Source organism: Taeniopygia guttata, chromosome 2 (genome assembly GCF_048771995.1).
Source record: "Taeniopygia guttata chromosome 2, bTaeGut7.mat, whole genome shotgun sequence".
Classification (NCBI taxonomy): domain Eukaryota; kingdom Metazoa; phylum Chordata; class Aves; order Passeriformes; family Estrildidae; genus Taeniopygia; species Taeniopygia guttata.
The window spans coordinates 54,993,517-55,006,550 of NC_133026.1; the positions used below are offsets into that span (position 1 = coordinate 54,993,517).

The 13,034-nt window shown below is 39.9% G+C and overlaps 1 long non-coding RNA gene across 1 annotated transcript; it reads right to left on the reverse strand.

Annotated features, from left to right (window-relative positions):
• Positions 1–635: 635 nt before the first annotated feature.
• Positions 636–12,544, reverse strand: LOC116807825 (uncharacterized). The gene is made up of 3 exons (XR_012053838.1): positions 12,396–12,544; positions 9,057–9,378; positions 636–1,994 (listed from the first exon to the last, which is right to left on the reverse strand). It is a non-coding gene; the product is annotated as an uncharacterized lncRNA (long non-coding RNA).
• Positions 12,545–13,034: the final 490 nt, after the last annotated feature.

Below are 13,034 nucleotides of genomic sequence, written 5' to 3' on the forward strand. Positions count from 1 at the left end.
CTAATATGTTTTGACCCAGCTTCCATTAAAAAAAAATTAAAAGAAAAAATGTTACCCTCCTTTTTTTATATACTCATGCAATATGCCCACTTGCACATAAAGTGGCTTGTGTAACTTTTATTTCTTGCCTTTGGGCTGAATTTCAAAATATTGTAATCTATTTGGCTTTTGTGACTTTCACTAATTAAACCATCTAAAGCAGATGGAATTACAGAAATTACAGGGTTTAGAATACAGTCCTAATTGGTTTACGATCTATGTGACACTACAGTGCCATTCAGACTGTGTAATGTATAAGGACTGCACAAAAGAGAATCTTCACCAATTAATTTTCTTAAACTCCATTATCTGCAATTTTTGCTTTCTCTTAATTTCTTTCTGTTAAGCTTTTTCCTGATGTCCTTGTTACTGTGGGAAAAGAGAAAGTATACCATTGCCATACTGGGCCTTCTTCCTTCGGCTAAAATAACCCAAACATTTTTCTTTTTTTTTTTTTTTCTCATCTGCAATGGAATAGAGCAAGAGAATAATAGAATAAAAATGAGTGAACTTAAGAGTAATAGACCATATTAGAAATGTAAAATAATCATTGTGTACTCTGATACATTTTAAAATGATGGGGATTTGAGAATGGATAGAAAAAGATCCCATTTTTGAGAATGTAATCACTCAAAGTTGTAATAATGCTGTGGTTCCCTTGCATAGGAGGAAAAAAAAAAATCCTTCTGTTTCTTTAAATTATCTCATTTTGCCATTTAGACATGATTTTTAAACTCACGATTCCTTTTGTTGCCATGGTAACAGGTTTTGGCCCTCGCGGTGACAGAAAAGTATCTCAGTTCTTGTTCCTCTTTGAACACATATGTTTCTATGTATAGCTGAACAGGCAGAGGGAAGGGAGGTGTGACAAGATCACACCTTTTGGAGCAAGGTAACACCTTGTGCCAAACCGAGGCTGTGCTGAGGAAATAGCCTGAAGCAAGGACAGATTTATCCCTCCTGATTACTGTGTGGACTCATTCAGACTCCAGCTTTAATGATGCCAGATAGGTTTGCTCCCCCTGATCCCATCCCCCTGGCACCCCCTCTTTCCTAGGTGACATTTTAGGAATTTTTTCTATATGAAGCAAGTACTTGAATGGAATCTAGTTTTAGGGGATTCCTATGGAGCTGCCTGCTAGCATTTTGCAGCATTGCAGGGGTCAATTAAGAGAAACAATTATCTGGTTTTAAAGCTTTAATAAGAAAAGCAAATCAAAACAGAAAAAGCAACAACAACAGAAATGGAATAGGACAGTAAAGCAAGACGAAAAAGAGGGAAAGAAAAAGTGGACAAAAAGTAATGTTAAATAGCATGGAGCATGACTAATGGCACAAGCATGTTAGAATCATTGGGAAAATGTCCTTGGAAGACAAATGAATTTTCAGCAGAATAATTAACTTAATTAACAAATTTGCATGCATATTCATCAGGCTATTGAAGTCTTTCCAGCACAGCTTGATGAGCATTGGTGTAATAATTGTCTCATTTACATTCTGCAATCTACTACAATTTGGGCCATGCAAAAAAAGCCGACCTCTTCCTTTTGACTTTCTTTAGGACCCTGACCCTCTCAACAAATGCATGCAAACAACATGTAGTGTCCAATATTTAGCCTTGTGTTCCATGCTTGATCAAAAAAACCTGCTCCCACTCTGCTGTGCTTTCCTGCCTTTTACTTCCCTCTTCCTTTGCTTTATTATTTTCCCTTTGGCCCACATTCTCTTTTTCGCCTCTGCTTGCTCTCCTGGGTAAATCTTGGCACCAGTTTTGACTTCAAATCTCCTGGGCTGCCAGACTGCATCATGTAAAAATTGCCATTTTCCTCTATCTCTGCAGGGCAATCTTTAAAGGCAGTAAGGTGTGACGCTCCAGACTGGCAGCTTGGCAAGAAAGAGCCCATGGATACCAACACACAGGAATCTGGAGGGTTCACTCTGACAGGCAGTCAGTACTGGGAACAAAAGAAATTGAAAAGAAAAATTTTATTTTACATTTTGCAGGCATATGGTCACAAAACCAGCAGAAATATATTTAATTACTGATATTGTCAGTTAAGCAGAAATAATGTACCCACAGCAGTACCTTATTTTTTTTTTCTCCTTAGATTATAATAAAGTGAATTAAAAGAGGTGTCTAGAACATAGTTGGTTCATTGTGTTGCATTTCACATCCATTTACATTTTTACCCCAATCATTTGCGAATAGAATCTAATCACTTGATTTTAGCATGATTTTCTTTTTAAATGAGAATTAATATTTTTAAATGCAATTAGGCCATTTACTGGCATTTTTGTTACCTTGTTTTAATGCAAACTCTTCAGCCATGCAGGATTGAGTCCCAACAGTGTTTACAAATAATATTAGATATGCATACTGTGCTATAAGTGAATTGACTTGTAAGACACCAGCCTGAATGATTTGTACCAAATGTAACTCACTGTGTTACTTTTCAGGCTATATAACAACACTGTACAAGCTGTTTTCCTCAGAACATAAAATCATAGTAAAATATGTTCCCTGATTTCTGGTTAAAAGATTCACTGCTAAAAGAAATGCAGGACCTAAATCAGGATGGATATGGAAGGTAAAAACAGTGATTGAGGGTTGTGATATAGAATTCCTAAACCTATTTGCTTCTTTTTCCATCTCCATCACTTCCCAGATCCATGTATCTAGACCTGTGCTCACACCCTGCACCACATTGAGCAAGGTAATACTGATTTCCAGCTTGTTTAAATAAAATGAGGATCCAGAAATTTTCATATTCCATTATTTTTGTCCCTTCAGTAGTTTCAGCCAGAAAGTATGCTATGGGTGTTCCCCATGAATATCAACAGAATTGGACCTTTCAGGAAATATTATGGCCATTTCCTTCTGTTTTGCTTCTGGGATTTATACAGCAAACTGCAGCCCAAACTTAAGCAACCAAATATAATTCTCTCCTCAGTCTGATGGAATTCAAACCTGTCATTAACCAAGCAGGTACTCTAATCAACCAGTTGTAGTGTGTTTTGGCAGGAGAGGAGAACATTTCTGCATCTCTTCATTGCAGTGGTTCTGTAGTTATACTTAAATACCAAAAGTATATCCATGTAAAAGCAATGAAGTTGTTATGGTAAGATCTCTTTCAAGAATGTAAGCTTTGCTAACTTGCTTGATGTAGGTGATTTTATTCATTAAACTTATAACAAGAAAAAGTTAGAAAATATTTAAAATTAAAATTTCTCAATTTGCTAGGATATTTATGGCCCATTCAAATCTGTAAAACAGATAATGCTTCACACCACAGAGACACTATCCAAAAGTTACAACTTGGTACTTTTTAGCTTATAGAAAAGATATTTTTATATATATATTTAACCTTTGAACAGTGCAGCATGTCTTCACCAAATGGTGAGTTCTTCTTTTACAAGTATTGGATGAATTTCAAAGACTTTCACATAATGTGATTTTCCTGGTTTCAGCCACAATAGAGTTAATTTTTGCAGTGGCCAGGAGGGAGCATGGATAAGACTTGAAGGTTATTCTGGCCAGGCTGGGAGCTGAGGGGGAGTGAGGGTGCGGGTGAGGAGTGGGAGTAGGGCAGAAGCAGGGGGGCAGGTAGGAAGGCAGTCTCTTTCAGGGAGAAGGAGTCCTTTTCATGTAATAAACTGGAGAATACCATTCCTAAACCACAACAGACACGAATTAGTTTGCCAGTTAACGTAGTTTAAAACTGGGTCATTTACAGACTTTAGCACCTGTGTCAGTTCAAAAGTACCAAATGGTCGTAGCAGCATAATAACTGTCATTTGAGACCTTTCATATAAAGCTAATTCATACCTCAGGTTGTGGCCATGTTTGAAGAACATAGGCTGTAATTAAGCAGTTATTAATATTATTTTTTCCAGTTGTAGTTACTATTACAGGCTAGAATAGATGTGCCATGCTCAACAGATTTTCTAACTCTTAAATAGAGCCTATATAATACAGGTAATTCTGGCAAGAATCATATTTCCACCCAATGTTAATACATTTGCAACAGTTCCACTGATTTCAGTGGTTCTGAGGAAATCGCACATGTCAAGAGAGAGTTGCTTGTTCCATTTTTTCACTGCATTTGACAATTACACTGCTACATGGAGATGGGCAATTTCAAGGCTCTCACAACACGTCTGCTTTCACATTCCTGCAGATTGAGTCAGTAGCACCAGGGAGAACTGAGAAAGGAATCAGTCCTGTGGTCACAAACAGAAAAATTATTCTTTTTTTATTGAAAGAATAACCTCATCTGAATTATTGCAAGAATATTCTGAGAGCATCATATTGGAGCATGGTGGAGATTTTCTTGTCTTGAGTGCTCTAACTTAAATACTTATTTTGATAAATTAATCATTTTTACTTATACTTGAGACACTGTGTAGTTTAAGATAAGTGAAACCCATGGAAATATTTTAATTTTTAGCAATTTTACATCCTTATATTAATTTGAAGTTTCAATGACTGAAGAGAAATAAAAAGACTGGCCAAATGCTTATTTTTATATGAAATTTACCATATTTGTTTTGTGAGTCTGTAATGTTGCTAAAAATATACATATATACTTAAAAATTATTACTTTAAAATTAAAGAATAGAAAAGAACAATGAAGACATTTTACACTGAAGTTTTAAAGCAAGCATTTAACTTCTCAGAAAAAAGCCCCAACCTTTGTCAGCTGAGATTGTTGGCAGGCTTCAACATGACTGTGGATAAGTTCTGTGGGCTTTTATGCTGGTTCCCAAGTTGCATTTTTTATGTAGCTGCATTTTCTATTCAGATAAATAAAATTTCCTTTGAAACTGAGGCTGATAGACCTGTATAACATGAGAGAGGGAGGAAGCCTAAGGACTGGATTGGAGCTCAAGATTTTTCTGCTTGTTATTCCACCCATCTCACTACAAACCCAAGACTCTTCCACCTGTATAATCCATGTGTCAGTGTGGAGTGTTGTCCATTTCTCTCAGTGGTATCTAAAGCCAGCTGTACGTTTTTCAGCTCTGCAACCTTACTTGATCTACCTTATCCCTCAGTAGTTTCTGCAGCTCACCTCATAGGACTTTATACAGCAGCTTTCCATTTTCAATGTATCCCTACAATACAGCAGGAACTATCATTAAAGAGAAGCTATTGCTTTTCATTTTCTGGTAGTTGGTTATGTGGTAGGGCCTCCTCAGCACATGATACATTCTTCTCCTACTCTTCTGATGATAGTCTGACACTTCTATCTTTTGTCCAGTTTATGATGAGTTCCAAGATCCCTGGGCAATTTGGATTACCAATTCAAGCTTGCTGTGTGATCCATGTCTATGTAGCATGATGTGTGGAAGGGACTTTACCCTTTGAACACGCAGCACAGCATTGGATGTCAGGGTGAGAGGAGGAGCTGTGCTGCAGTGACAATCACTTCTGAAGCAGCTTGAGCCCTTTTGTAAGCTGCCACTATCTCTTTTTCAGTTGGATTTTTACAGCCTCATATACTTTGTATTTCTGATCCTAGAACCCCAGGGTTCATCTTCATGTCTTCCAGGATACCTTTTTGCCAGAGGCTACAGGAAGGACCATTCTCCCCATCTGCAGTGTAGAGGATATTTTTCACATTTTGTCCAGTCCTGACAGGCCCAAGGGCCGCTGCATGAACAATCTCCTGTTTAATTTGCTCAAAAGATTCTTGTTGTTAAGGACCCCACTTGAAATTATTCTTCTACTGGGTCACTTGATGAAACAGGTTTACAATCTGACTGTAATTTAGAATATGCATCCTTCAAAAATCCCCACTGCCAAGGAAAGCATATGTTTCCTCCTTGTTGTTTGGTGGGGACACAACTTCTTTTTATTGGACACATCCATGGGAATCTTGATGATGTCCATCTTGCCATTTTACTCCTAAAAACTGAATTTCCTGGGCATCTGCCTTGACCTTACTTTGCTTTGTGATGGACCTGGAGGATTTGGACTATCTTCTCCCCTTTCTCAAAAGCTTCCTCTGCTGTGTTGCCACACACAATGATGTCATCAAAATATTGCAACTATTCTCGCCATTTCCAATTCAGTCTGGATGAATGCATGGCAAATTGTGGGACCTAGACTCCAGCTCACACTGAAGGTCCAGCATGTCCTCCACAGCAGCACTCAGTGGTGGATGAGGGTCACAGAGTCAGGATGGTGCAGTATTGTTGATGATGCACTGTTGTGGCAGTGATTGGTATGTTGTTCTTCCACCCTCAGCAGTCCCACAGCAGAAGAGTCCTTTGAGAGACCAGGCAAAGTATTCAGTTGTGTAATTTCCTCTGTCTCCACAGCACCTATCCCAAAAGCCCAACAATGCCCTTTTGAGTCCTTGAAATAGCCTCTCCTGAGTTAATCTTTGTCAAGGGTGCATGGGGTCTCTGGGAAAATCAGAACGGGGTGATTTTGCCATTCATTCCCAATCAGGCTCACCTCAGGTTCCAATTCTGTCAGCTGTTGGGACCCCTCTGTCATCCCAGAAATAGATCATGCCCCTACGGATCTCGATGGTATCAGGGTACATTGTGTGCCAGTGTCAACTAAAGCCTTATTCCTCTTGTAGGTCTGATGTGCCAGGCCATGGGAGACACACAATCCAATAGATCTGATTCTCCCTCTCTTCCACATGGCTGGAGGCAGGGCCCCTGTAGTTCTGGTCATGGCAGTCACTGCTCAGTTCTTGCAAACATGAACTGGAGATCTCTTCAAGAGGATCAGAAATAACATTTAGCCCTTCAATTCTGTCTGGAGACTTGTCCAAGGATAAACTGGATTATCCTTGGAGAATTTCTGTTGGTGGTTGTTTTTCCTCTCAATTCATGTACCCCTGCTCTTAGGGCAGAGCTGAGTTTTCCATCCTGCTTTCTCATGTCCTCTCTGTGCTCATGCAGGTAAAACTGCAGGTTACCTCATGGTGTGTCCCACTCGCTCCAGCAGAGGGGTACATGCTCCCAGTAGCAGAGATTCTGGTCCATACTGGCAGGGGCATGGGACATTTTCTCTCTAGGTTGCTTGAGTCTTTCAAGCCTGTCCTCAGTCTTGTTCAGTCTTTTCACAGTCGAGGCACAGGTCGGTAGGGAGGAAAAAAGAACTTCATATTGTCAAAATTTGGGTGGCCATCTGAAGCAGTGTTTCTTCTTCTGTCATGGACATCAGTGCCAAAACGGTTGATGTATAATGATGGCACACTCCCTAGAAACATCTGTCACATGGATTGTGTACACCGGATCTGATCTGGATCTACAAGGGACTGTTTGTTATTTGAGTCCCTATAGATTGCCTCCAGCACAGCTAATTCTTTCAGGTCCTGGATACCTTTCTCCATGGCATTCCACTTATCTCAGTGCACTATTAGGTCATCCATGAGAGAATACTGTTCCCTCAAGCTTGCAGATTCTGCCTCCATAGGCTGAGAGTTTCTGTCCTCTTTCCAATCCCCTTGCCAATGCCTACATCCTGGAACAGGGATCCCAATTGCTTGGCTTCACTACCATCTAGTTTCATGTTGCATGTTGTGATATCCCAGCATCAGAACAGGTAGGTCACAATATTTGAGATGGCTGAAATGTTTTTGCACATCTTGCAGCTCACCTGAGTGTAGGGATCAGGTGATTCTCTCTGGCCCTGCTTCTTCCTCTTGTTTTGAGTGCCTTATTCCTCTTCATCCCTCACTGAGTGAACTAAATTTGTCTTGAATTTCTTTATAGGGGCACCTGCTATCAGCACAAGTTGTTCATCTGGTTCAGTTGCAGTTTGAGTGGCCTCAGTGCCTGTGGGTCTCTTTTCCTTCTCTTCTCCATGAGGGTGCTGTCTAGTACAGAGCACTGTCCAATAAATAGTAGCCAGGGCCCAGCAATAAATTGTATCTTTGTGGAATTGCAACAGCATTCTCCTTGCAAATATTCTGTCACTTTATCAGTGTCTTCGAGTTGTTCAGGTATGAACTCCCAAGTAATTGGAGCAGATAATTTCTTGAGGAACTCAGCCTTTTTCTCCCACATTCCATGCCACTCATGACTATCCACCATCAGGGCAGATCTCTGAATGACCTTCCTATAAACCTCTGTCCTGTATCTAACCATGGTGTGGACTGCACCGAGGAAACCTGGCAGATTTAGTAACAACATGCTTTCCTTAACATCCAAAAGGAATTCTCCAAAGCTGTTGTATCACGCCTGAAGAAGGAAGAGGGGGTAAGAAGCTGGGGAAAATCATATTCCCCTCACAGGCTGGATGTGGTAGTTAATGAATTCCCAGTGGTAGAAGCCACGTTCAGGGCAGGAGAGTGACACTGAATACAAATCCCAAAGGACCATTTTTGCCCTTGATGTTATCATGACATAAATTGGTATCTTAAAGTATATCAACAAAGTTATCCTGATTCCTCTCGCCACTCTGAAAAAGAGCACCATGGTGGGGACATATTGAATATAGTGAAACATATACAGGGTTAGATACCTCAACCACATTAAAAGACTGAGCAACATTGTAACCAGAGGGATCCACAGCTAATATACAAATACTTAGATCAAAATTGTTTCCAACACATTCTGATCAGACCTGTTGTTATCTCAACAATTCATACCGCACATTGTGTGCCAACTAAAAACTGTCATCATTTAAGCTAATACAGAATTTAAACTTCCCACAGCTCTTCCCTTTTCCCACCCCCTCTAGTGAGAGAGAGGGAGAGAGAAAAGACAGAGATTATGGGTGTCTTTCTTGAATTGTGGAGACCAGAATCAAACACAATACTCCTCACTAGAGCACAGTAGAGGGGCAGGATCACCTCCCTTGACCACACTCTTCCTGATGCCAGGATACCATTGACATTCTTGGCTGCAAGGGTACTGCTGGCTCATGGTCAGCTTGTCATTCACCACTACCCCAAGGTCCTTCTTCACAGAGCTGCTCTGGAGCAAGGCAGCTTTCAACCTCTGCTGGTACTTGGGGTTATTCCTCCCCAGGTGCAGGACCCTATACTTACTTGTTTTGTTGAACTTCATTAGGTTTCTTCTCAGCCAATGCTATCAAGGCCCCACTGAATGACAGCACAGCCCTCAGGTGTATCAGCCACTCCTCTTAGTTTGATATGATTGGCAAACTTGTTAAGGATGCATTCTATCTTCATCCAGGTCATTGATGAACAAGTTGAGTAAGACTGAACCCAATATTGGTCCTTGAGGAACGCCACTGACTACAAGCCTCCAACTGGATTCTACTCCACTGATTGTGACACTCTGATCTGTGCCATTCATCCAGTTCTTGATCCAGCTCATGGTCCATTAATTTGACCTGCATTTTGCAAGCTTACCTGTAAGGATGGGAGACAGTATAAAAACCCTTGCAGAAATCAAGGTAGACAACATCCACTGCTTTCTCCTTCTCAACCCAGATGGTCTATACTCTCTACTGGATAAACCAGCTGACAATTTAACCTGTATCTATTGTCAGCAAGAGACCAGAATTTCCAGTCCCTTCCAGAGCTGCATGCTTCTATTTAGCATGAAAAGAAGATTCCCTCTACACTCACTCTACTGGTGAGTGTAGAGGGAATCTTCAGTTTACAAGAAAATTGGTACTTTAGAAGATGCCTAACTTAACAGAACAGAGTAATAGGCAGATTCTCAAACTTCTTGGTAGGATATTTTTTTAACACCATACTTTGTGCATTTTTGTCATGCATTGCCAACATGCCATATGCTTATAACACATGGTAAAAGCATGGGTAAGAAAATGTAATTGTGACATGTTAAGACAGCTCCGGATCCATAATACTTCTGAGCTAAAATATACTTGTGCATTTGTTATGTAAGTTTACAGGCCTTTTTTATCAGTCTCTTTGTATGCGTATCACTAAAAAGGATAATGTACCTCAAACTTAGCAATTCCCAAGGAGTGGAGCAGGTGATACCAGCCAGGGTTTTGAGTCTGCAGTTCGTAGTTTGCTACTGATTTTCATAAGCTAGAAGCTTTTCACTTGAGTATCCTTTTGTCAATATTCTGTTCCAACTACACTGGAAGAGCAAATTTAACTGATTGTTTTTAAAATGTTTAAAAATGACATGCAGGTACAAAAGAATTGAAGTGCTGAATTTATCATTTAATTGCATAATGGCCAGCTTTGTTCTTCTGTTTTTCTATATGTAAAGACTAGCAGCTCTTATCTCAAAGAGTTTATACTGTGAAGAGATAATGGAGAATATTATGGTGGAGAAAAAAAGCTAATGAGTGATAAAGAAGATTTACCTAAGGTGAGTCACACAACACACAGTGACAGATTTGGAATAAAATCCAGGCTTCCTGCATTCCAGATCAGTTTCAGACATACTAGATCTTTCTGTCTTCAGCTACCACTGTTACTCATCTCCCTGGAGAGATGAGGAGACTAGCAGCTGTCCTCACATACTGGCATATGGGGCAGACTCCTCTTCAGAAGTTGCTGCAGGAGTTTGTCTTTCTAAACACGCCACCGATAAAACCAACTGCATTTGAGAAAAGTAGGCAATAGAAGAAAATGCATGAGAAATTGCAGTTAGGGACCTTAACCTACTGAGTCATGCAGGAACATAGACTCCATCTGTGACTGAGCAGAGAGAGGGGTTCTTTCATGGAAATATTCAGAATATAGCTAAGATGCTTTAGTCAGGCCAGTCTTACAGGTATACATTTTTATAAATGGACATTAAGGTTTGTAAATTATTTCAATAGTTGATTGAAGAACATTTTATTACTTGTTCCCACAAAAAAACAGTATTATAATTGCAAGATTACCTGCCACCAAACAATATGCAGACTTCTTAGAGATTATGTGTATGATACAGTTTTATCAGTGACACCGAAGCACAAGACACTGTAAACCCAGGGTTACTCTGTTCCTTGTCTTTTTCTTTGTCTTCTATCTCTCAGTAGGCCACTGGACTAATCACAAACTACAAGAAGAGAGAAGGAAAGGCTATCCTTCATTTATCATCACTTCAAACTTATAGCCCAAGTGGTCACTCAGTTCAGGCAGATTTAATTCCTTCATCTAACAAGAGAAAGTAAAGCCAAGGCCAACATATGATTTTATTCATTTACCATGCCCCCAGAGGGCTCATAATGGCATTTACTAATACCTTGTTGGCAATGATAGTGAAATACTCCAGACTTTTACCTCCAGAGATTTCAGCATTCATGATGACATGAGTGTGGATTAAAAAAAAAAAAAATCAGAGAACTGTCTTTACTGTTTGCATTCCTGGCACTTAAGACATTCGAACGTGAAGTTTCAGGGATTGCTTAAAGAGATTGTACTGAAACGTCAGTTATAGGAATACGCTTTTCCCTGGCTGATAAGAAAGAAGATTTTAAAGAATTGGTGCTGCCCACAGCCAAAACACATAATGTCTTTATCAGGAAATGGTATGTCCCATACTCCTTTGAAGTGCAGGATAATGCTATCCACATTGAAGGAATTAATTTTCTGCATGGTAACCCTAGCTCCAGGTTTTCCCCACAGGGTGCTTTGCAAAAACAGTAGAGGGTGTACCTTTGTCCCCCAAGGACATTATTTTTCTCCCTGCAGAATCTCTGTATGTACATATTAACAAAATGTAAGGCAAAACCCCTCCACCAACAAACATTTACAGGTAATAAGTAAAACCCTCACTATACAAGGCCTTGCATTTTCTCCTGTGGTACCCACTGCCTTTAGGACAGTGTTGATTGAAGTCATGCTAGAGAAGCTGCATGCCTTATCGATGCCTGTAGAATTTTTTTTTTACAATTTTACATTACTTCATTTTTCAGTATTGATTTTTAATATTTCTCCTTGACATCTGTATGTTTTAGTTAGTCCTTAACCATACTTCTTCCCTTTTTGACTGGACACAGGGTAAATATACAATACAGTCCTGTATATAGGAAACCACCAGTAAGACACAACATAGGAACATACATGGACAACAGAGGCATTGTGTTGGTTTCTAGACACTATCCACACCAGGTGACTTGGTGAGGAGCAAATCTATTCTCAGTTCTTGACTGCTTCTATTGAAGGTGCTCAGTTGTTGTCTTTTTATTTCTAACAAAACCATTCACTTCAGAAGGGAGATTGTAGTAATTGCATTGTGTTTGGACCCTTTTGGAACTCACTTAAATACAAACCTCATCTGTGCAGAGCTAGCAACGTGGTGGTGGTGGTGACAACCTTTGAGAGCCTGAGAACTCAATAAACCCCAAAGCTATGCAACCCGACACAATTATTGACCCACTTGATAGAACAAGGGTCGGGACAGAGGTGATAGGAGGCTGAAAAGAAGCAGCTAAGACTCCAGGGCTTCACCTTACCTCCTTTTGTTTTGTGTTGAGTACCCTCAATCCTGCATTGTGCTCATCTCCTTGGTATAAGAAGTCCAGCCTCCACTCCAGGCTCCTGGGCTTTGAATGCATTTTAGGGTACATTTGCCTAAAATTTCAGGAAAAGTGAGTTTCAGGAAAGTCATCTAGCATGGAAGACATAGAAAAAAGGAAAGTAGTTTTCTGGTCAATTATGAGTTGTTTTAATGGGCCTTTCCCTTTCCCTTTCCCTTTCCCTTTCCCTTTCCCTTTCCCTTTCCCTTTCCCTTTCCCTTTCCCTTTCCCTTTCCCTTTCCCTTTCCCTTTCCCTTTCCCTTTCCCTTTCCCTTTCCCTTTCCCTTTCCCTCTCTTCCCCTCCCCTCCCCTTGCCCCTGCCCTCTCCTTGATTGAAAATAGACTATTATGATACTAGTTATTAGGGAACTTTAAAAACAAATTACCTGTTTGGGACACTATTATATTAGAATAAATTTGGCAGGCAGTTGCTGATTAAATTCAAGGTGGACTTATCTGAATTTAAGAACTTAACAAAGAAATTAAGATTGTTTATATCTTAAACAGATAAGGCTAAAATCAATTTTCAGTCTTCAGTACTGGTGCTAGGTCCAGTGCTCTGCTCTCTATT